At 47.5% G+C, this 23,631-nt stretch overlaps 1 pseudogene; it reads right to left on the bottom strand.

Moving 5' to 3' along the window:
• Positions 1–1,325: 1,325 nt before the first annotated feature.
• LOC142916547 (uncharacterized) lies at positions 1,326–20,496 on the bottom strand (annotated as a pseudogene).
• Positions 20,497–23,631: the final 3,135 nt, after the last annotated feature.

Consider the following 23,631-nt stretch of genomic DNA (forward strand, 5'->3'; position numbering starts at 1 on the left):
TGTTCGCAGCCGCCGGGTCCACGACCCAGTGATTGCTTCTGCCCGGCTGGCCCGGCCTTCTGGGCACTTTAACGAAGCAGTCTTCAAACGTGAGGCAGCGACGGACAGAGTTTCCCCGCTTCTTGTCATTGTTCTGATAGAAGGGGAAGTTCTCAGTAATTAAGCGACGGATGTCCCTCGCTGTCAGGCGCCCCTCGGCCGGGATGACAATTGCCATTGTGGTGCCACAACAGAGAAGCCGCTCCGTCGAAACCGGGGCAGTCGCTGTGCTGCTGCGACCGAGAAGCCACCCGGCTCCCATCACAGCACTTCCTCTGCCCCCCCCCCCCACCTAAACACACACACACTCAAGTAGGGTCTCATGGGGAGGGGGGGGGGTACCTGCCCTGAGTTGTTACCCGAGAGGCCCCCTCGTGGGGGTGCTCCACGGTTTCTCAGGGTTAGGGAATTGGCAGGCACCCCCCCCCCCCCCCAGGCCAAATGGCACTGCGGCGCCGTGGCTTAACTTAGAATTAAATGACCACGGAGAACTCGCTGAGAACTGCAGTGAGGAGATGCCTAGGACACACGCGGACCAGCAGACAGGTGGGGAGCGGGGCAGCGCGGGTTAAGCGTCTCTACCCATGGTGCACCGCGGGTTAGCGTCTCTACCCATGATGCACCGTGGATTAACGGCCCTACCCATGATGCACCGCGGATTAACGGCCCTACCCATGATGCACCGCAGATTAACGGCCTGACCCGTGATGCACCGCGGATGGGCGGTGCGAGGGCTTTGAAAGGAGGATAAAAAGGGACGCTTTGGGGAAGCACGGGGAGAGAAAATAGAGGGCAGACAGGTCGATTAAGTATCAGGCAGTAGCGAGATAGGTTAGACCTGTCCTGCTGGTCCGTACTGACACGCACAGTCTAGTTCGTTTATTCGTGGGGAATAAACCGTCCGTAGGGTATAAACCGTATCGTGTTGTCTCTGTGAGTACGGAGGGGCGGTGCGTGGTGTGGCGAGCCTGCCCGCGGTGATTCTTTTGTTTGCGCGTGAGTGAGTAATTTTACCCATGTGTTTACGCTCGCACGGGTGAGTCCACTCGGGGCTTGACGCGCATGCCGGGGCAGCAGCAACGTGCTATCGCCCTGGGAATTAAAGTACGGGTCCTTCGATCATTAAATGCACTCGTGCGTGGTGTGGTGAGCCTCTGCATTGTGTGGTACTGGTTGCACTTCGCCCGCGCCAGTACGGGGACGTGCAGGAGCAGCGGCGCTCACGGCACGCGCCGCGCGTGTAGCGTGTAGAGATCAATTGGTGAGCGGGAATTGCGCAGCGTGGCCTAATTAGTTGCTTCCGACCGGCTGCGAAGGTAAATGAAACAAGATTACACAATTCAAGCACGCGATGCTGCTGGCGGTGGTTACTGCGTGAGTAGAGCTGCGCCGTGAGGTACACGGGTACCCACGGGCATAATCATACAACGGGTGTTGCAGTTGTGGTAGTGGTATGAATTTAACGGGGGAGTCGGGGGCCAACGGCCCCGACAATTCGGTGATGGCGGGGGACGGTAGCCCCCACAAATGCATTTTTCTGTTTCCACCACCATAACCACAACCTTAGTAATGTGTGAACAACAGATCAATGTTGGTGAACTGATATACATGGGTTATCTCCACTGTAATGAAGGTGAGTGGTGCTGTTCAACAAAGCTGTAAGTATATTTGTACAACCACTATACTGCAGTCTTTTTTCGGGAAGACTGGTTCCCATTAAGTGAAAAATGGATCTCCCCTTCTCACGCATCAAATTAGAGCAGAAATGTAAATATACACAGACAGCAGATTGAGCAGTTGCTAACGTTCATCATCCATATTTCATTAGAATATTTACCCAGGAAAGCACCACCGAGACTGAAGACTAAGTGAATAGATCAAAATGAATGCTCTTACAGACACCACAGTGCTGCCCTGCAAGTCGGGCGTGCAGAGTTTTACGATCTCTGCGTGATCCATAACTCAAAGAGTTGCTGTGTAAGAGGAGTGTGGGCACCGTACTCTGCTGACGAAAAAAGAGCTCCATCCTCTGCTTTCACAGATACCATTAAAACATTAACCTTGTTTATATAAAGTGTTTTAGAAATGCTTGACAAGTTTCTTCACTTCCTGGGAAAACTGTTAGAAAGTTCACAGACCTTCAATAATGCACACCATACATTTCATCAATGTGGTATACTTTCATAAAACGTATATTTGAGCTTATTTCCATTCACATTAATGAATGGCATCTCGGCTTAAATAAAATTAACGTTATGCACACTTGAAGGTCAGAAGCTGTATTCCTGTATAATCATCTGTTTGAATGCAAAATGCAACCTATATGTTAACCTTATCCAGAAACACAAATCAAAGTGTCACCATTGTCAAATATACATTTGACGGCTCTCATCTGAGCTTGAGGGTGGAAATTATACATTTATTGGCAGGCACCGGCCTCTGCATAGGATGCCTCTTCTATTTAGGATGTATAGCAAGGTTTGCTACGTACTGTGCGAAAGAAGTTCAACATACACACATGAGGATTACAATAATTATAAGAATAACGCGAATGAATTTGTCCAGAATAGCCTCCTTGAGTCTCGAGATATTCGTGTTGAGAATACTGCCATTGGGATGCTGTGATGACGGTGATAGGCGCCTGCAAACGTGGGAGGAGGAGCACCCGGAGAAGATTCCTGACCTTCACGCTTCAGGGTCGCCCCTTCTTCATATTTCACCGTCACTCGTGGCCACGTAGCGAAGCGTTTTTCTGGATTTTGTTGTTATTCTGTCTCTTACTGTTCAAATAAACCTACCATTAAAATTATAGACTGATCATTTCTTTGTCATGGGGCTAACGTACAAAATCAGCAGGGGATCAAATACTTTTTTCCCTCACTGTAGACTCAACACTACCATAGACACAACACTACCACCCATAGACTCAACACTACCATAGACTCAACACTACCATAGACTCAACACTACCCATAGACTCAACACTACCATAGACACAACACTACCACCCATAGACTCAACACTACCATAGACACAACACTACCATAGACTCAACACTACCACCCATAGACTCAACACTACCACCCACAGACTCAACACTACCATAGACTCAACACTACCATAGACTCAACATTGCCCATAGACTCAACACTGCCATAGACTCAACACAGCCCATAGACTTATGGACCACAACGCCTCTGTCACCAGACTTATGGACCTCAACGCCTCTGTGTCACCAGACTTATGGACCACAACGCCTCTGTGTCACCAGACTTATGGACCACAACGCCTCTGTGTCACCAGACTTATGGACCACAACGCCTCTGTGTCACCAGACTTATGGACCACAACGCCTCTGTGTCACCAGACTTATGTTTGTTGCGGTTGCACCCGACTTATGAGCCGCATGGCTCACAGGGCTATACCTAATAAATGAAACTTGTGTGTCACCAGACTTATGGACCACAATGCCTCTGTGTCACCAGACTTATGGACCACAATTCCTCTGTGTCACCAGACTTATGGACCACAACGCCTATACGTGTACAAATACATTTTTTTTTACCAATTCCACTTTACAATAAAATTGTAGACACGGCACAATATATATTTCTGAATCTTTATTGTTACCAACATTTTTTAAAATATTCTCCGTTAAGGCAAAATTCTGAAATATTGGATTTTTTACAAAGCCTTGTGAATTCACCTTGTATCTGAACAAGTTCAATTTGTGCAAATATTTTTTTTCAAACGTAGAAATAAAAAAGACTGCTTACAAATATCAGCTCTATGTTTTCAAGTAAATATATTTTGGGTAGTGAATAAATTATAGTCTAAATAAGCTACACATGACGAATTGTAGGCAATTAAAGTTATAATCAAAGACATTTTTAAACAATCACGTGGTCCCTGTAGTCGCCGTTAGAAACACAATCTGCGTGAAACAGTTTATCAACATATATGAATACATTGATTCGAATAAGCAGAGTTAATTTCCTATTTATGGCATGCCAGTTACGTGTCAGTTTTCGATATCAACATCACCTTATAAAAGAATAACATTTAAAATACGCACAGACAAGTATTCATTCGTAATTATTGACAGGCATATTAACAAAATTGAATTACTGCAGTGAAATATACTGCATCAGGTTACATCGTATTAACAAGAAGCTATTTTAAAAATACGCAACTCCTGCTTAACAGTGTATGTACAACAAACTATTGCAGTGTCATTCAAAACGAGTAGGCCATTGCATGCTGGCGTCTGGGTCAAAATGTAGCAAATTCTAAACATTAGCTACAAATAATAGATCACAGAGTTTAGATCGTAACACAAGCAATCGTCATCAGGTGAGACAAGCACAGCAGCAAGAAGACAAAACTGCTGAAGTAGACGCCTACTTCAGCGTCTTCTTCTTGCTGTGGTTGTCCCACCTGATGACGATTGCTTGTGTTGTGATCTAAACGCCGTTATCTGTTATGTTTCTACCCACGTGATGACTTTACCGAAATAACGAGAGAGTATGGATTCCTGCAGTCACGAAAGCTTCGAATCAAGATTGCCGACAAACTACACAACCGAGATGACGCATCAATCATTGCCCCCTACTGACAGGCTCTTGTCCACATGCACAGAACATCACTCAGCTATTTCAATGCTAAATTCTATGCTAATTCCTTTGTCAAGGGGTGCCTCTGCGGATGTGTATACTTTAACTTAGCTATTTCAATGAGCCATTTCAATGCTAAATTATATCCTAATTCCTTTGTCAAGGCGCTTTGTTTCTTCTCACACAGCTTAAAGGTCGTGATCTGCGCGTGGCTTTTTCCACTCCAGCGCTGTCCTCCAGACAGTCTCGTCCCTTCACCTGATGAAGGCCGCTTGTGTTGTGGCCGAAACGTCGTGGTTTTTGTTATTTAATTTTTTTACCTACGTGACTTTACCCAATAGAACCAAAGAGTATGGATCCTAGCAGTCACGAAAGCTTTAAAATCTAGAATAGAAATGTAATGCAATACAACACAGAGAGTCGGCCAACATAAGAGGCAACACCCCACCTGGTTGATAACGTTCTTCCAAAGATTGCTCAATTTGAAAGAGAGACAAAACACAGACACGGAGACACATAGGCAGAGAGAGATAACACAGAGACACACACAGAGAGATACACACATACAATGAGGGAAAAAAGTATTTGATCCCCTGCTGATTTTGTACGTTTGCCCACTGACAAAGAAATGATCAGTCTATAATTTTAATGGAAGGTTTATTTGAACAGTGAGAGACAGAATAACAACAAAAAAATCCAGATAAACGCATGTCAAAAATGTTATAAATTTATTTGCATTTTAATGTGGGAAAAAAGTATTTGACCCCTCTGCAAAACATGACTTAGTACTTGGTGGCAAAACCCTTGTTGGCAATCACAGAGGTCAGACGTTTCTTGTAGTTGGCCACCAGGTTTGCACACATCTCAGGAGGGATTTTGTCCCACTCCTCTTTGCAGATCTTCTCCAAGTCATTAAGGTTTCGAGGCTGACGTTTGGCAACTCGAACCTTAAGCTCCCTCCAGATTTCCTATGGGATTAAGGTCTGGAGACTGGCTAGGTCACCCCAGGACCTTAATGTGCTTCTTCTTGAGCCACTCCTTTGTTTCCTTGGCCGTGTGTTTTGGGTCATTGTCATGCTGGAATACCCATCCACCATCCATTTTCAATGCCCTGGCTGAGGGAAGGAGGTTCTCACCCAAGATTTGACGGTACATGGCCCCGTCCATCGTCCCTTTGATGCGGTGAAGTTGTCCTGTCCCCTTAGTAGAAAAACACCCCAAAGCATGTTTCCACCTCCATGTTTGACGGTGGGGATGGTGTTCTTGGGGTCATAGGCAGCATTCCTCCTCCAAACACGGCGAGTTGAGTTGATACAAAAGAGCTCCATTTTGGTCTAATCCGACCAAAACACTTTCACCCAGTTGTCCTCTGAATCATTCAGATGTTCATTGGCAAACTTCAGACGGGCATGTATATCTGCTTTCTTGAGCAGGGAAACCTTGCAGGCGCTGCAGGATTTCAGTCCTTCACGGTGAAGTGTGTTATCAATTGTTTTCTTGGTGACTATGGTCCCAGCTGCCTTGAGATCATTGACAAGATCCTCCCGTGTAGTTCTGGGCTGATTCCTCACCGTTCTCATGACCATTGCAACTCCACGAGGTGAGATCTTGCATGGAGCCCCAGGCCGAAGGAGATTGACAGTTTTTTTGCGTTTCTTCCATTTGCGAATAATTGCACCAACTGTTGTCACCTTCTCACCAAGCTGCTTGGCAATGATCTTGTAGCCCATTCCAATCTTGTCCCTGACATCCTTGGAGAGCTCTTTGGTCTTGGCCATGGTGGAGAGTTTGGGATTTGATTGATTGATTGATTGCTTCTATGGACAGGTGTCTTTTATACAGGTAACGAGCTGAGATAAGGGGCACTCCCTTTAAGAGTGTGCTCCTAATCTCAGCTCGTTACCTGTATAAAAGACACCTGGGAGCCAGAAATCTTTCTGATTGAGAGGGGGTCAAATACTCATTTCCCTCATTAAAATGCGAATCAATTTATAACATTTTTGACATGCGTTTATCTGGATTTTATTGTTGTTATTCTGTCTCTCACTGTTTAAATAAACCTACCATTAAAATTATAGACTGATCATTTCCTTGTCAGTGGGCAAACGTACAAAATCAGCAGGGGAACAAATACTGTTTTCCCTCACTGTAGGCACACAGAGAAACAACGCCTCTGTGTCGAGGCCTTAAATAGAGAGAGAGAGGGGGGCAGAGAGAGAGGGGAGGGGGTGTAGAGAAATTCGCGAGTCAATGCAAGGCCGTAGCCATGGAGTCAACATTGGGGGGGGGAACAAATCTACCAGGGGCTCTGGGGTCTCCCCCCCCCAGAAAGAAAATCTAAATTTGAAAACTAATTTCTAAAATATTGAAAAATTTCACTAACAATATTGTATAATATTGTATTGTATTACATTGCTCTGTTGTTTATTTTTTAACTTTTCTTGTTTCATAGTATGTAATGGCAGAGATTAGGGATTCATAAAGTACAACGCAATCATACAAACACAAATCTACGCATTGTTACATGAAGACAAGTCCACATTTTGTGGCCAAGGTTTAGCATATTGTTTTTATTAACATAGCATAGCAATTATTATTTGAAATAATATTTTTATAGCAATATATTTTGAGCATATTTGATTATTGGGGGGGGATATGTCCCCCACCAATATATATTATAACTATTATAACATATTATCATTACGGCCTTGTGTCAATGAGAGATTTGGAACTTTGGTGATTGCAGGAAATAATAATAACACGAGCACACGCAGAGAGAGAGAAAGCTCACTTATAATCTTGGTTCTTTCGGTAAAGTCACCACGTAGAAGGGAAACAATAAAATAATAAAAATATAAAACAATAAAATTATCACGACGTTTCGACTGCAAGACGAGCAATCATCATCAGGTGTGAAAACCACAGCAACACATGAACATTTTCTTGCTGATGGTTTTCACACCTGATGATGATTGCTCGTCTTGCAGTCGAAACGTCGTGATAATTTTATTGTTTTATATTTTTATTATTTTATTGTTTCCCTTCTACGTGGTGGTGACTTTACCGAAAGAACCAATAATATTAATCCCTGCAGTCACGAAAGCTTTAAATCAAAAGCACACTTAATCAAACAAACTGAGTAAAACTTGGAAATGTAATGCAATGCAACACAGAGAGTCGGTCAACACACAATAAACGCATAGCCTGGTAGATTACTTTCTTACAAAGATTGCTCAACTAAGCGAGATAATTGAAGCAAACACGATCAGGCGAGGGCAGGAGGCAAGGCCCCGCGTGGCTAGGCCCCGCGTTGTAAAGTTCCAACCTGGACATCGATTCCCATGCTCGCTGCTACTCAACTGACATCCCTACGAGAGAGAGGCTCTACCTCGGTAAACAACAACAACAACCACCACAACCACCACCACCACAACCACCACCACAACCGCGATGAGAATTTCTCACCTCGGATTTCAGTTCACGCGCGGAGCGGCAGATTTCTGTTACCTCGTGACGTCACGCAGCAGCAGGAGATGACGTCACTTGCATGGTACAAGAACACTCCCCTCCCGCAACGAGCGGGTCTTAATTTAAATAAATTATGTTAATGAATCCGGCCCATGGTCGACACGAACACATTATGTTAATGAGCCGCCAGTCACCGGGCGTAGCTTTGCCCAAATAAGGATTGTACTTGAACAGATAACGCAAGTTGACCCAGGCAGAGGTGACGTCACGCTCAAGGGCGCGGTAGACGGGGTGGGGTGAATACCTTGGTGACATGACGTCACTGGCGAGGTACACCTCACCCTGGCGTTTCACGCCGATGAGGTGATGCTGAGTAGTGACGTCACAGAGCGGGATTGGAGTTTAAGTTGATTTAGATTCATTTTCCATTGCTCCCTCCCTTGAACTCAGCAACAACAACGTGGACATTGCATCCCACTGGGATTTTTAGCACACAGCGTTGGTGTACGGTGCTTTTTTCAAGAACATTTTGCTGTTTTTTTCATGGATTTTCTGTTTGCAGAGTCACACAAAGTAGTAACTTTAAGATGTGTTTCTTGTTCTTGTTTGTGTTTGTTGTGGTTGCACTTGATTCAAGAGCCGAATGGCTCACAGGGGTATACCAATATATATCAACTGAAACTATTGTGTACACACTATGTGTATGTAAACTGTGTGCGTACACTGTGTGTACGTGTACACTGTGTGTACACGTACACACAGTGTGCACTGTGTGTGTGTACACTGTGTGTGTACAGTGTGTGTACACACTGTGTGTGTACACTGTGTGTGTGTACACACTGTGTGTGTGTGTACACTGTGTGTCACTGTGCCTGGCACAAGCGTCGTGGTGACGTCACCGCCACTTAGTGGCGAATGGCGGTTGTTGTTGTGTCACTGTGTGTGTGTGTACACTCTGTGTGTACACTATGTGTCACTGTGTGTGTCACTGTGTGTGTATATACACTGTGTGTGTACCCTGTGTGTGTACACTGTGTGTATACACTGTATGTGTGTACACTGTGTGTGTACAGTGTATACCCTGTGTATGTGTACAGTGTATATACTGTGTGCGTGTACACTGTGTGCGTGTACACTGTGTGTGTGTGTACGGTATGTGTGTATACACTGTGTGTGTGTACACTGTGTGCATGTGTACACTGTGTGTACATTGTGTGTGTACACTGTGTGTGTGTGTACACTGTGTGTACACTGTGTCCGAACCCCCGGCAAGGCCATCTACTTAATGACGAGAGAAAATTCACACGAAATGTCCTTTTCAATGAAGTCTTCCAGATGTAAATTGATACAAGCTTTTAATGAAGAAATAAAATCATCTAATTCAAAACACAACACAAGTCAAAGATGTTTCATTTTAAAACTTCAAAACGGAGCATGGGGTACTTGCGTGAATGCGTCCTTCGTGTGCCGGAAATGTTGTGACTTTCCTGGCCTGAAGGCCGTCAATGTGTTGGACCATTATTGGTGCACAGCGTCTCAACAACAGCAGTGGGGTTTGCTTCAACCGATAGGTAACGAACATCCAGACGTGAATCAGCAAGGAGCATTTCTAGTCCTAGTTAGACAAAATCTACGTCAACACGTAAGACAAAACTACAATTCGTGTTGTAGAGAATGTACCTCCTCCTATACGTGTAACTTTCAAGTGGTATGCCTTGTAACTGATGAATGATCCGAGCGTGCTCCCTATTTCAAAGACGATGAGTTGCTCCAGAGGCAGACGCTTCGTGAAACACAAGAGTTCTCTGTACAGGTTACTTCCAAAACACACACACACTTTGTCCTAACATCACTTATTCAATGTGTGACCCTCAGACAAAATATTACATGTACGCGCACAATCAGACAAGTATTCATTCTAAATCATTGACGGACATATTAGCAACATTGAATTACTGCAGCGAAATTGACTGCATCACGTTACATCGTATTAACAAGAAGTTATTTACAAATACGCACCGTCTGCTTAACAGTGTATGTACAACGTACTATTGTTGCGTCATTCAAAACGAGTAGGCCGTTGCATGCTGGCATCTGGGTCAAAATGTAGCAAACTCTAAACATTACGCTACAAATAATAGATCACGGAGTTTCGATGGCAACACAAGCAATCGTCATCAGGTGGGACAAGCACAGCAGCAATAAGAGGAAACTGCTGGAGTAGGCACCTACTACTTCAGCAGTTTCTCTTGCTGTGGTTGTCCCACCTGATCACGATTGCTTGTGTTGTGATCTAAACGCCGTGATCTGTTATGTTTCTACCCACGTGGTGAATTTACCGAAAGAACTCAAGAGTGTGGATTCCTGTAGTCACGAAAGCTTCGAAATCAAGATTGCCTACAAACTACACAACTGAGATGACACATCAATCATCGTCCCCTGCTGACAAGCTCTTGTCCACATGCAGGCCGGTGCAGGGCCACCACCTTGTGCCACACAGGGGCAGCTGCTACTTGGGGATGCTCTTCGAGCATTTCAGACGAGGTACGACACAAAACTCCGAGTTGCCGAGGCGATTAAGCGAGCAAAGCGTAAAAGCAATTATCATGAGAACATCGTGAATGCTTGGGAGCTTATTGGCTCTCGCTCCTGGTGAGAGATTGACCCAACTCACAGGTCCACAAAGACTGGCCGCTCTTACTCTGCAGGTTGAACCTAGGAAATGAGTGTACAACTTCACATTCTTGTCATTAAAGGCCTGTGACAAAGGTGCATCTATTGTAGCGACATCGTCTCTGGCTTACACATCTACCGGGTCTCCACTTGACTTTGGATTGTCCAGGAAGTCCACCCACACCTCCACTTCCACAAACTGCTGGGAGTTGCCTCGCTCTGCCTCACAGTCAGAATTCTCCTCCTGCTTCACGTTGCCTCCATCAATGTGAAGGTCCCATTTTGGAGTTGAATCTTCATCTTCACATTTCACCATCACTTCTTCCCTCTTCACCACCACTTCTTCCCTCTTCACCATCACCTATTCATATTTCACCTCGATAACTTTAAAAGTGTCTAAGCTGGGATTTTCTTCCGGTTCGTGTTTCATGCGGGATGGGCTCATGGTGGCACTTTGACTTTCACAAGCCGATTTCAGACTCCACTCCATGTGGATCTTCTGATGCTTCTGTGTTCTCTGGTGTACTTGAAGATGTGGTTGCTGTGCAAACGTTATCCCGCACGGAATGCACCTGAAGGGTTTCTCTCCCGTGTGTATTCTCTGGTGTACTTGAAGATTTGATGAATCTGCAAACGCCTTCCCACACACACTCCACTTGAAGGGTTTCTCTCCTGTGTGTTCTCTGGTGTTCTACAAGAAGAGATGAACGTGCAAACGCCTTCACGCACACACTGCACTTGAAGGGTTTCTCTCCCGTGTGTGTTCTCTGGTGTATTACAAGAGTAGATGAATATGCAAACACCTTTCCACACACACTGCACTTGAAGGGTTTCTCTCCCGTGTGCGTTCTCTGGTGTTCTACAAGATTAGATGACTGTGCAAACGCATTCCCACACACACTGCACTTGAAGGGTTTCTCTCCCGTGTGTGTTCTCTGGTGTATTACAAGAGCAGATGAATGTGCAAACGCCTTCCCACACACACTGCACTTGAAGGGTTTATCTCCCGTGTGTGTTCTCTGGTGTATTACAAGAGTAGATGAATGTGCAAACGCCTTCCCACACACACTGCACTTGAAGGGTTTCTCTCCCGTGTGTGTTCTCTGGTGTTCTACAAGAGCAGATGAACGTGCAAACGCCTTCACGCACACACTGCACTTGAAGGGTTTCTCTCCCGTGTGTGTTCTCTGGTGTATTACAAGAGTAGATGAATATGCAAACACCTTTCCACACACACTGCACTTGAAGGGTTTCTCTCCCGTGTGCGTTCTCTGGTGTTCTACAAGATTAGATGACTGTGCAAACGCATTCCCACACACACTGCACTTGAAGGGTTTCTCTCCCGTGTGTGTTCTCTGGTGTATTACAAGAGCAGATGAATGTGCAAACGCCTTCCCACACACACTGCACTTGAAGGGTTTATCTCCCGTGTGTGTTCTCTGGTGTATTACAAGAGTAGATGAATGTGCAAACGCCTTCCCACACACACTGCACTTGAAGGGTTTCTCTCCCGTGTGTGTTCTTTGGTGTTCTACAAGATTAGATGACTGTGCAAACGCCTTCCCACACACACTGCACTTGAAGGGTTTCTCTCCCGTGTGTGTTCTGTGGTGTATTACAAGAGCAGATGAATGTGCAAACGCCTTCCCACACACACTGCACTTGAAGGGTTTCTCTCCCGTGTGTGTTCTCTGGTGTATTACAAGAGTAGATGAATGTGCAAACGCCTTCCCACACACACTGCACTTGAAGGGTTTCTCTCCCGTGTGTGTTCTCTGGTGTTCTACAAGAGCAGATGAACGTGCAAACGCCTTCTCACACACACTGCACTTGAAGGGTTTCTCTCCTGTGTGAGTTCTCTCGTGCCGTGTGAAATCTCCAGTCCGATCTGTGTTGTATGCACACCGGTCGCATTGGAGCCTTGTCCTACCGAGCTGCGCTGAGTGCATTTGCTCCATGAGACCAATTCTGCAGAGGAAGCATCAGAGGAAGCGTCAGCTGCTGACAGAAAAAAATAATATCCACACCATCTACACGTCAGTATCGATGCACAGAGGAAAGCATATATACACAGTAACACGTGACTTACACGTCTATACTTATTCACATATTCATGATATAGTGGAAAAATGTCCCAAATTCATCACACGGGCTGTTATGGCACACAATGAGAGGGCAAATGGTCATAAACATGCCTGGAAGCCCTCGTATCTTCAAAATGAATGTTCACCAAAAACTCCGAGCACAAAATTTCAGCTGTCTGGCTTCAAAAGGAATATTTATGAAAGCTAAATTCAGCTGACGTAGCAAAGGGTGTTTAAAATAATACTATTTGTGTTATGCAGAAATGCATGAATTAATGTTCAATCGCAACTTAGAGGTGGGAAGCCAGGCACAGATGTCCTTGAATGCTGGGATGAACAGATCCGACTTAAGCTGCACGTGTGTGCTGTGTTAACTTCCTGACTCCATTCTTATAAAGAGTTGCAGAGGAAAACAAAACGAAACTCCTGTTTTGATATAACCTCCGTGCTCAATAGAGTTAATAGACTTTACTGCAAACACAAACTTGACACTGTCACACACTCAGAGGTGGAGCCTGGATTTTCAGGTAGGGGGGGGCAACCCCTCCAGCAATGAAAAATGATAGTAGTTGTTAGTAAGTAAGGAGTTGTTAGTAAGGAGTTGTTAGTAAGGAGTTGTTAGCAAGGAGTTGTTAGTACGTAAGGAGTTGTTAGTAAGTAAGGAGTTGTTAGTAAGGAGTTGTTAGTAAGTAATGAGTTGTTAGTAAGGAGTTGTTAGTAAGTAAGGAGTTGTTAGTAAGCAAGGAGTTGTTAGTAAGGAGTTGTTAGTAAGTAAGGAGTCGTTAGTAAGGAGTTGTTAGTAAGTAATGACTTGTCCCTTGCTTTTTATTCGACGCGTGTGATCGGAATTGCGCTCACTGAAGGTGTTTGCCTTCAGGGAAGTCGTGTACTGTATACGCAACTGCGCAACATTCTGTGAGTCACAACTGCTCTGCCGTTACTTATTGCTAATTATGGACTCGGACTGTTGTCCTCTCATAGAGTCCCTGGGACGTAATAATATGCCACACGGTGGCAGTGGGGGTCGCAAAATGCTGATTTATCTATATATATGAAAGGGAAATGTGTGGATACTTGTGTCTGTTTGAAATGTTTAGCATACTTCCCAACGTGCCACACACTTGAAATTTGGCATGTGGGTATGTTGCATACTGTACACAATGTAAAAAATATAAAAATAGTCTTTTGTATTTTTTTTGGGGGGGGGGGAATGACCATGAAGTGCTCTGCAATGCTTAGAGCTATTAACAGCGTGCCGGGAGATTTTAGGTGGCGCTTCGCTCCTGGCCGATGAAGCCATTGGTTTCTCGGGAGTTCAATACATATCCTCCGTGCGAAGAACGGGTAGAACTGCTATCTAAAATATGAAGCAGAACATTCCATCTGTTTGTTTGTGCGAAGCAGAAAAAACCTCTCCAACGCTGAGCTCTGGCGTCGTGAAAATTTGCACGGCTAACGCTGTCTGGAATTTCTAAGTGAACGTGACTATTTTCAGCTCGCCACGTCATTATTCCCTTCCCCGAGTGGCCAAAATCGGCCTTACGTAGCAGTGGGGTAAGGTTGAATCTCCTTGAGTGAAAACATCCGATTTAGGTAAATTGATTTGTTTCGGCTTTTTTCTTTCTTGCAAGCATCAATTTTTTCCAGGGTTTTTCAGTGAAATAGAAGGGAATGCGAAGTTAACCAAAGACAAGAATCCAAGTCCCGGGCGAAGCTGGGTAGTGAAGCTCGTTACTAATAAACCCCAATGATCCTATCAAAATTAGGGATTTCTATCGGATCGTTGGGGGGGCACGTGCCACTCCACCCCCACTGGCTCCACCACTGTCACACACTGGCATGGTTCACAGGTGGTGGTGTGTCCAGACCCACGCCTGGCCACCTTCACCTGCTCAGTATTAATGCTTCCTCACTCCACCAAGTAGTTAATTGAGGATCAATCAACACAGCCGAGGCTGCGTGTCTCTCTCTCTCCCCGTGGTCGTGTGGATTTCCTTCCCGATCCCCCGGTCTCCCCTCTACATGTAGAGAATGAACACCACCAAGTGTCTAGAGTGAACACCGCCACGCGTCTAGAGTGAACACCACTACGCATCTAGAGTGAACACCGCCAAGTGTCTAGAGTGAACACCGCCACGTGTCTAGAGTGAACATCGCCAAGCGTCTAGAGTGAACACCACCACGTGTCTAGAGTGAACACCACGTGTCTAGAGTGAACACCACCACGTGTCTAGAGTGAACACCACCACGCGTCTAGAGTGAACACCACCACGCGTCTAGAGTGAACACCGCCACGCGTCTAGAGTGAACACCACCACGCGTCTAGAGTGAACACCACCACGTGTCTAGAGTGAACACCGCCACGCATCTAGAGTGAACACCACCACGCGTCTAGAGTGAACACCACCACACATGTAGAGTGAACACCGCCACGCGTCTAGAGTGAACACCACCACACATGTAGAGTGAACACCGCCACGCGTCTAGAGTGAACACCACCACACGTCTAGAGTGAACACCACCACGCATCTAGAGTGAACACCGCCACACGTCTAGAGTGAACACTGCCACGTGTCTAGAGTGAACACCACCACGCGTCTAGAGTGAACACCACCACACATCTAGAGTGAACACCACCACGCGTCTAGAGTGAACACCACCACGCATCTAGAGTGAACACCACCACACATCTAGAGTGAACACCGCCACGCGTCTAGAGTGAACACCGCCACGCGTCTAGAGTGAACACCGCCACGCATCTAGAGTGAACACCGCCACGCGTCTAGAGTGAACACCGCCACGCGTCTAGAGTGAACACCGCCATGCGTCTAGAGTGAACACCACCACGCGTCTAGAGTGAACACCACCACGCGTCTAGAGTGAACACCACCACGCATCTAGAGTGAACACCGCCACGCGTCTAGAGTGAACACCACCACGCGTCTAGAGTGAACACCACCACGCATCTAGAGTGAACACCACCACACATCTAGAGTGAACACCGCCACGCGTCTAGAGTGAACACCGCCACGCGTCTAGAGTGAACACCGCCACGCATCTAGAGTGAACACCGCCACGCGTCTAGAGTGAACACCGCCACGCGTCTAGAGTGAACACCGCCATGCGTCTAGAGTGAACACCACCACGCGTCTAGAGTGAACACCACCACGCGTCTAGAGTGAACACCACCACGCATCTAGAGTGAACACCGCCACGCGTCTAGAGTGAACACCACCACGTGTCTAGAGTGAACACCACCACGCGTCTAGAGTGAACACCACCACGTGTCTAGAGTGAACACCACCACGCGTCTAGAGTGAACACCACCACGCGTCTAGAGTGAACACCGCCACGCGTCTAGAGTGAACACCGCCACGTGTATAAAGTGAACACCGCCACGCGTCTAGAGTGAACACCGCCACGCGTCTAGAGTGAACACCACTACGTGTCTAGAGTGAACACCGCAACGTGTCTAGAGTGAACACCACCATGCTGTTGACAAGCCCCACCTTGTTGTTGTTGTTGTGGGCAGGTTGCTTCTGTAAACAAGAGCGGTACAGCAGCTCAACGCGGGCGTGGCCTGGTACAAAATAAAAAAAAAACTGTGAATATTTAAAACAAACAAAGTTACAAAGTAGCGAGCCAGGTGAAGAGAAATTAAAACTTAAGCAAGATGCTCTTTGGTTCTTTCGGTAAAGTCACATAAAAAAAAAAAAAAAAAAACCCCAAAATTAATTAAATAATAGCTTCCATTTCATTTACTTGGTATAGCCCTGTGAGCCATTCGGCTCTTGAATCGGGTGCAACCACAACAAACAAAAAAACTAAAACATGAACAAGAAAATATCTTGAAGTGACTATGTGTGACTGTGCAAACATAAAATCCAGGGAAAAACAGCAAAATATTCCACAAAAAGCACCGTACACCAACGCTGTGTTCAAATAGCATGCGACGTTTCAATTGCAACACAAGCAATCATCATCAGGTACAATTGAAAGAGAAAACAAACCTAGTGAACTTAGAAATGTAATGCAATACAACACAGAGAGTCGGCCAACATAACAGTCAACACCCCACCTGGTTGATAACGTTCTTCCAAAGGTTGCTCAATTTGAGAGAGAGACAAAACACAGACACGGAGACACACAGACAGAGAGATATAACACAGAGACACACAGAGAGATACACACATACAGTGAGGGAAAAAAGTATTTGATCCCCTGCTGATTTTGTACGTTTGTCCACTGACAAAGAAATGATCAGTCTATAATTTTAATGGTAGGTTTATTTGAACAGTGAGAGACAGAAAAACAACAACAAAATCCAGAAAAACGCATGTCAAAAATGTTATAAATTTATTTGCATTTTAATGAGGGAAAAATGTATTTGACCCCTCTGCAAAACATGATTTAGTACTTGGTGGCAAAACCCTTGTTGGCAATAACAGAGGTCAGACGTTTCTTCTAGTTGGCCACCAGGTTTGCCCACATCTCAGGAGGGATTTTGTCCCACTCCTCTGTGCAGATCTTCTCCAAGTCATTAAGGTTTCGAGGCTGACGTTTGTCAACTCGAACCTTCAGCTCCCTCCACAGATTTTCTATGGGATTAAGGTCTGGAGACTGGCTAGGCCACTCCAGGACCTTAATGTGCTTCTTCTTGAGCCACTCCTTTGTTGCCTTGGCCGTGTGTTTTGGGTCATTGTCATGCTGAATACCCATCCACGATCCATTTTCAATGCCCTGGCTGAGGGAAAGAGGTTCTCACCCAAGATTTGACGGTACATGGCCCCGTCCATCGTCCCTTTGATGCGGTGAAGTTGTCCTGTCCCCTTAGAAGAAAAACACCCCCAAAGCATAATGTTTCCACCTCCATGTTTGACGATGGGGATGGTGTTCTTGGGGTCATAGGCAGCATTCCCCCTCCTCCAAACACGGCGAGTTGAGTTGATGCCAAAGAGCTCCATTTTGGTCTCATCTGACCACAACACTTTCACCCAGTTGTCCTCTGAATCATTCAGATGTTCATTGGCAAACTTCAGACGGGCATGTATATCTGCTTTCTTGAGCAGGGGGACCTTGCGGGCGCTGCAGGATTTCAGTCCTTCACGGTGAAGTGTGTTATCAATTGTTTTCTTGGTGACTATGGTCCCAGCTGCCTTGAGATCATTGACAAGATCCTCCCGTGTAGTTCTGGGCTGATTCCTCACCGTTCTCATGATCATTGCAACTCCACGAGGTGAGATCTTGCATGGAGCCCCAGGCCGAAGGAGATTGACAGTTTTTTTGTGTTTCTTCCATTTGAGAATTATCGCACCAACTGTTGTCACCTTCTCACCAAGATGCTTGGCAATGGTCTTGTAGCCCATTCCAGCCTTGTGTAGGTCTACAATCTTGTCCCTGACATCATTGGAAAGCTCTTTGGTCTTGGCCATGGTGGAGAGTTTGGAATCTGATTGATTGCTTCTGTGGACAGGTGTCTATTATACAGGTAACAAGCTGAGATTAGGAGCACTCCCTTTAAGAGTGTGCTCCTAATCTCAGCTCGTTATCTGTATAAAAGACACCTGCGAGCCAGAAATCTTTCTGATTGAGACGGGGTCAAATACATTTTTCCCTCATTAAAATGCGAATCAATTTATAACTTTTTTGACATGCGTTTTTCTGGATTTTCTTGTTGTTATTCTCTCTCACTGTTCAAATAAACCTAACATTAAAATTATAGTCCGATCAATTCCTTATCAGTGGGCAAACGTACAAAATCAGCAGGGGATCAAATACTTTTTTCCCTCACTGTAGGCACACAGAGAAACAACGCCTCTGTGTCGAGGCCTTAAATAGAGAGAGAGGGGGGCAGAGAGAGAGAGGGGAGGGGTGTAGAGAAATCCGCGAGTCAATGCAAGGCCGTAGCCATGGAGTCAACATTGGGGGGGACCAAATCTACCAGGGGCTCTGGGGTCCCCCTCCAGGAAAAATAAATCTTAATTTGAAAACTAATTTCCTAAAATATTGCAAAATTTCACTAACACATGGGATGGAATTTTGTATTATTTGATACAATAATGTATAATATTGTATTGTATTACATTGCTCTGTGTTGTTTATTCTTTAACTTTTCTTGTTTCACAGTATGTATTGGCAGAGATTAGGGATTCATAAAGTACAAGGCAATCATACAAACACAAATCTACGCATTGCTACATGAAGACAAGTCCACATTTTGTGGCCAAGGTTTAGCAAATTGTTTTTATTAACATAGCATAGCAATCACCACCATCACCATCATCACCACCACCATCACCACCACCATCACCACCATCACCACCATCACCACCACCACCATCGTCGCCACCATCATCATCACCACCACCACCATCACCACCATCACCACCATCATCACCACCACCACCATCATCACCACCACAATCACCATCATCACCACCACCATCACCATCACCACCACCACCACTACCACCACCACCATCACCACCACCACCATCACCACCACCACCACTACCACCACCACCACCACCACCATCACCACCACCACCATCACCACCACCACCACCACTACCACCACCACCACCATCACCACCATCACCACCATCACCATCACCACCATCACCACCATCACCACCATCACCATCACGACTACCATCATCACCACCATCACCACTACCACCACAATCACCACCACCATCACCACCACCACCATCACCACCACCATCACCACCACCATCACCACCACCACCACCATCACCACCATCACCACCATCATCACCACCACCACCACCATCACCATCACCACTATCACCACCAACACCACCATCACCATCACCACCATCACCATCACGACTACCATCATCACCACCATCACCATCACCACTACCACCACCACCATCATCACCACCACCATCACCACCACCATCACCACCACCACCACTACCACCACCACCATCACCACCACCACCATCACCACCACCACCACTACCACCACCACCATCACCACCACCACCATCACCACCACCACTACCACCACCACCACCATCACCACCATCACCACCATCACCACCATCATCACCACCACCATCACCATCACCACCATCACCATCACCACCATCACCACCATCACCATCACGACTACCATCATCACCACCATCACCACTACCACCACAATCACCACCACCATCACCACCACCACCACCCCCACCACCACCACCACCACCCCCACCACCACCACCACCACCGCCCCCAACACCACCACCACCGCCACCACCACCACCCCCACCACCACCACCACCACCCCCACCACCGCCCCCACCACCGCCACCACCACCACCACCACCCCCACCGCCACCACCACCACCACCGCCACCACCACCACCACCGCCGCTCACCGGGACGCTTGCCGGCGGCGCTCCAAATGCCCCAGGCGGTGCCCAGCAGGAAGGGCGCCAGAAACGGCGCCGCCACCGCCACCGCCACCATCAGCGTCAACATCAGCGTCACCATCAAGCGGACGGAGGAGGAGGAGGAGGTGGTGGTGGGGGTGGTGGAGTAGGTGGAGGTGGTGGAGGTGGTGGGGGTGGTGGGGGTGGTGGGGGTGGTGGGAGTGGTGGTGTTGGTGGTGTTGACTATGAGAGCGGGAAGACACGGGGAGATACGGGGAGTTACGGAGAGACAGAGAGAGACAGAAACACGGAGAGACAGAGACACAGACAGAGAGACAGAGACACAGACAGAGAGACAGAGACACAGAGACACAGACAGAGAGACAGAGAGACAGAGGCAGACAGAGAGACAGAGAGAGACAGTCTGTGTATATCTGTGTGTGTGTGTATCTGTGTGTGTCTGTGTTTTGTAATTTCCAGCACGCTGTTCCGGCATCGGCGCATCCACACAACATCATGGATGCATGCCGGGTCCAAGCAAGAACATCTGCTGGACTACATAGTGACGGACCAGCGGATACGAGCCCATGTTCTTGACACCAGGACCTACCGTGGAGCTGATCTGCCCTCTGACCATCGACTAGTCATCTGTAAGATGCGCCTGCCATGCTTCAACTCCGGTAGTGGGTGTACACCCAGGACCCCATTCCAACCTAAAGTGGCCTGGTCTCAGTTATCTGATGAAAGTTGCAAGCGAGAATTTTATCATCGCTTGCGGCTGGGATTGGCATCGTCCCCGACTCCTCCTGATGTCGAGGGTAAATGGGCGAGGTTTAGGACTGTGACTCAAGCAGCTGCAATGGCTGCTTTGGGTACACGGTCCAGACCTCCCCAGAGACCCTGGCTGACAGAGGAGGTGTTCAGGATGGTTGATAAAAAGCGACAGGCCCAATGTCATCGGCTACTGAATCCCACGTCAGAGAATGAGGAGGCTTACCGCAGCCTTCGCTCGGAGGTTCGGAGAGCCGTGAGGCGCTGCAAGGATGGGTGGTGGTCGCGGGTTGCTGAGGAGATGGAGTCTGCCTCAGTGGCCCGTGATCACAAATCTCTATTTAACTCCATCAAAAAAGTAACCTGCAGCGCCACACCTATTACCATCATTAGGGGAAAAAACGGTGATCCAATCTCCGACCCCCAGGAACAGGTTTGCAGATTTGCTGAGCATTTCTGTGAGGTCCTGGGGGAGGGAAAATCCCTCAGCCAGGAAAACATCGTGGCACAAAGTGAGGATGACCCTGCTGAGGCTGCGGTGCCTCAAGTATTGGAAGAAGTCACCCCCTGTGAGTGGCTGGCTGAGGTGCCATCTGTTGAGGAAGTACTGAAGGTGATCCGGAGTCTGAGACCAGGAAAGGCAGCGGGCAGAGATGATCTCCCAAGTGAAATGCTGAGGGAGGGCAGCGTTTGTGCACAGACTGCCCTATATGATATCATAACAACAGTCTGGACCACTGGACGGGTTCCGCAGGATTGGAAGGATGCCCTGGTGGTCCCCCTTTTTAAGAAGGGGGACTGCACAGACTGTAACAACTACAGGGGCATTTCACTCCTCAGTGTGCCGGGAAAGGTCCTGGCAAGGATTATTCAACATCGCCTTGCCAGGCACGCTGAGGAGAGGCTTGTGGAGCCCAAATGCGGTTTCAGGAAAGGGCGGTCCTGCACAGATGCCATATTTTCTGTCCGTCTGCTACAGCAGAGGTGTAGGGAATTCCAACAAGACCTACATCTCTGCTTTATTGATCTGGTCAAGGCCTATGATACCATCAGTAGGCCTGGGCTCTGGGTTGTTCTTCGTGCTTTTGGAGTCCCTGACCCTCTGCTCACGATCATTAAGGACCTTCATGATGGTGAGCGGGCCCGGGTAAAACTACGTGGCCGAGAGTCAGAGCCATTCCCTGTTAACCTTGGGGTGCGACAGGGATGTCCTCTGGCTCCCACATTATTTAACATCTATTTTGACCACGTAGTTCGTGAAGCCTTCAATAGCTGTACCGGGGGAATCTCCATATGGTACAGATATAATGGGAGGCTGATCGACGCCCGGGTGCGGTCAAGGGATGGCTCCCTATTGCTCAACCACGTTATGTATGCTGATGATTTGGTAATAGCTGCTCATTCAGAGGAGGAGTTGGAGACGCTGCTGCTGAGACTGGAGCGTGCCACTAAGAGGTGGGGCCTTACCATCAGCCCCACCAAAACTAAGCACCTGCCTGGGCATTTTGTACCATCGGACACTCCACCCCCACAACTCCCAATTGGTGATGGGGCAGTTGTGGAGTGGAGAGATTCCCATAACTGGGCAGTGTGCTTATGACTGGCTCCAGTTTAACAGCAGAGGTCTCACTCCGAATCAGTCGGACGGCAATATCTTTTCATCGGTTGCATAACGCTGTGTGGAAGCTACCTGGTCTGTCGCTCCGCACTAAGCTTCAGGTCTTCTCGGCCACGGTCATTCCCTCCCTTCTCTACGCTTGCGAAACGTGGACCCCCCTAATGGAACATCTTCGCCGGTTAGAAACATTTAGGCTGGCCTGCCTACGATCCATCCTGGGTTTAACCAGACTGGATTGTGTGAGGAGCTCACAAATCCTTGAAAGATCTGGGCAAGGTCCCATCGGTGAGCTCCTCCGGCAGGGAAGGCTGCGATGGCTGGGTCATGTAGCCCGCATGCCTAGCCACCGCATGCCGAAACAGCTTTTGTTCGGCCGGATTGAGGGGGCTAAGCGGGCGCGGCACGGGCTAGAGAAGAGATGGAGTGATGTGGTACAGGAGGACGTGGAGCTGAGTGGACTTGCCGATGACTGGTACCAGCGGTGTCATGATCGGCCTCTGTGGAGGAGGCTCGTGAAGGACGCTACTGGGCAGTTGGAGGCAGTCCTCCAACAACAACGGAGGGCGGAGGAGCGACGCTCACAACAACGAGCGGAGCGCCGGGTGGCTAAAGCACAGCAGGTTGGCACAGTAGGGGGCACAGGTGGTGCATCAGCCAGTCATCTCAGTCAGTCGACCCGTGGCACCTGGGTCTGCTCCGTGACCTCCTGCCGGCGGGCGTTCGACACTTCACGTGGCCTCAGGGTGCACATGGCCTGGCACAAGCGTCGTGGTGACGTCACCGCCACTTAGTGGCGAATGGCGGTTGTTGTTGTGTGTCTGTGTGCGTATGTGTGTCTGTGTGTATCTGTCTGTGTGTGTATGTGTGTATCTGTGTGTGTCTGTGTGTCTGTGTATATCTGTGTGTGAGTCTGTGTATATCTGTGTGTGTCTCTGTGTGAGTCTCTGTGTGTGTCTGTGTGTGTCTGTGTATGTGTG

Source organism: Petromyzon marinus, unplaced genomic scaffold (genome assembly GCF_048934315.1).
Source record: "Petromyzon marinus isolate PM22_M1 ecotype Great Lakes invasive population unplaced genomic scaffold, UKy_Petmar_22M1.pri1.0 PM_G_Scaffold_4, whole genome shotgun sequence".
Taxonomy (NCBI): domain Eukaryota; kingdom Metazoa; phylum Chordata; class Hyperoartia; order Petromyzontiformes; family Petromyzontidae; genus Petromyzon; species Petromyzon marinus.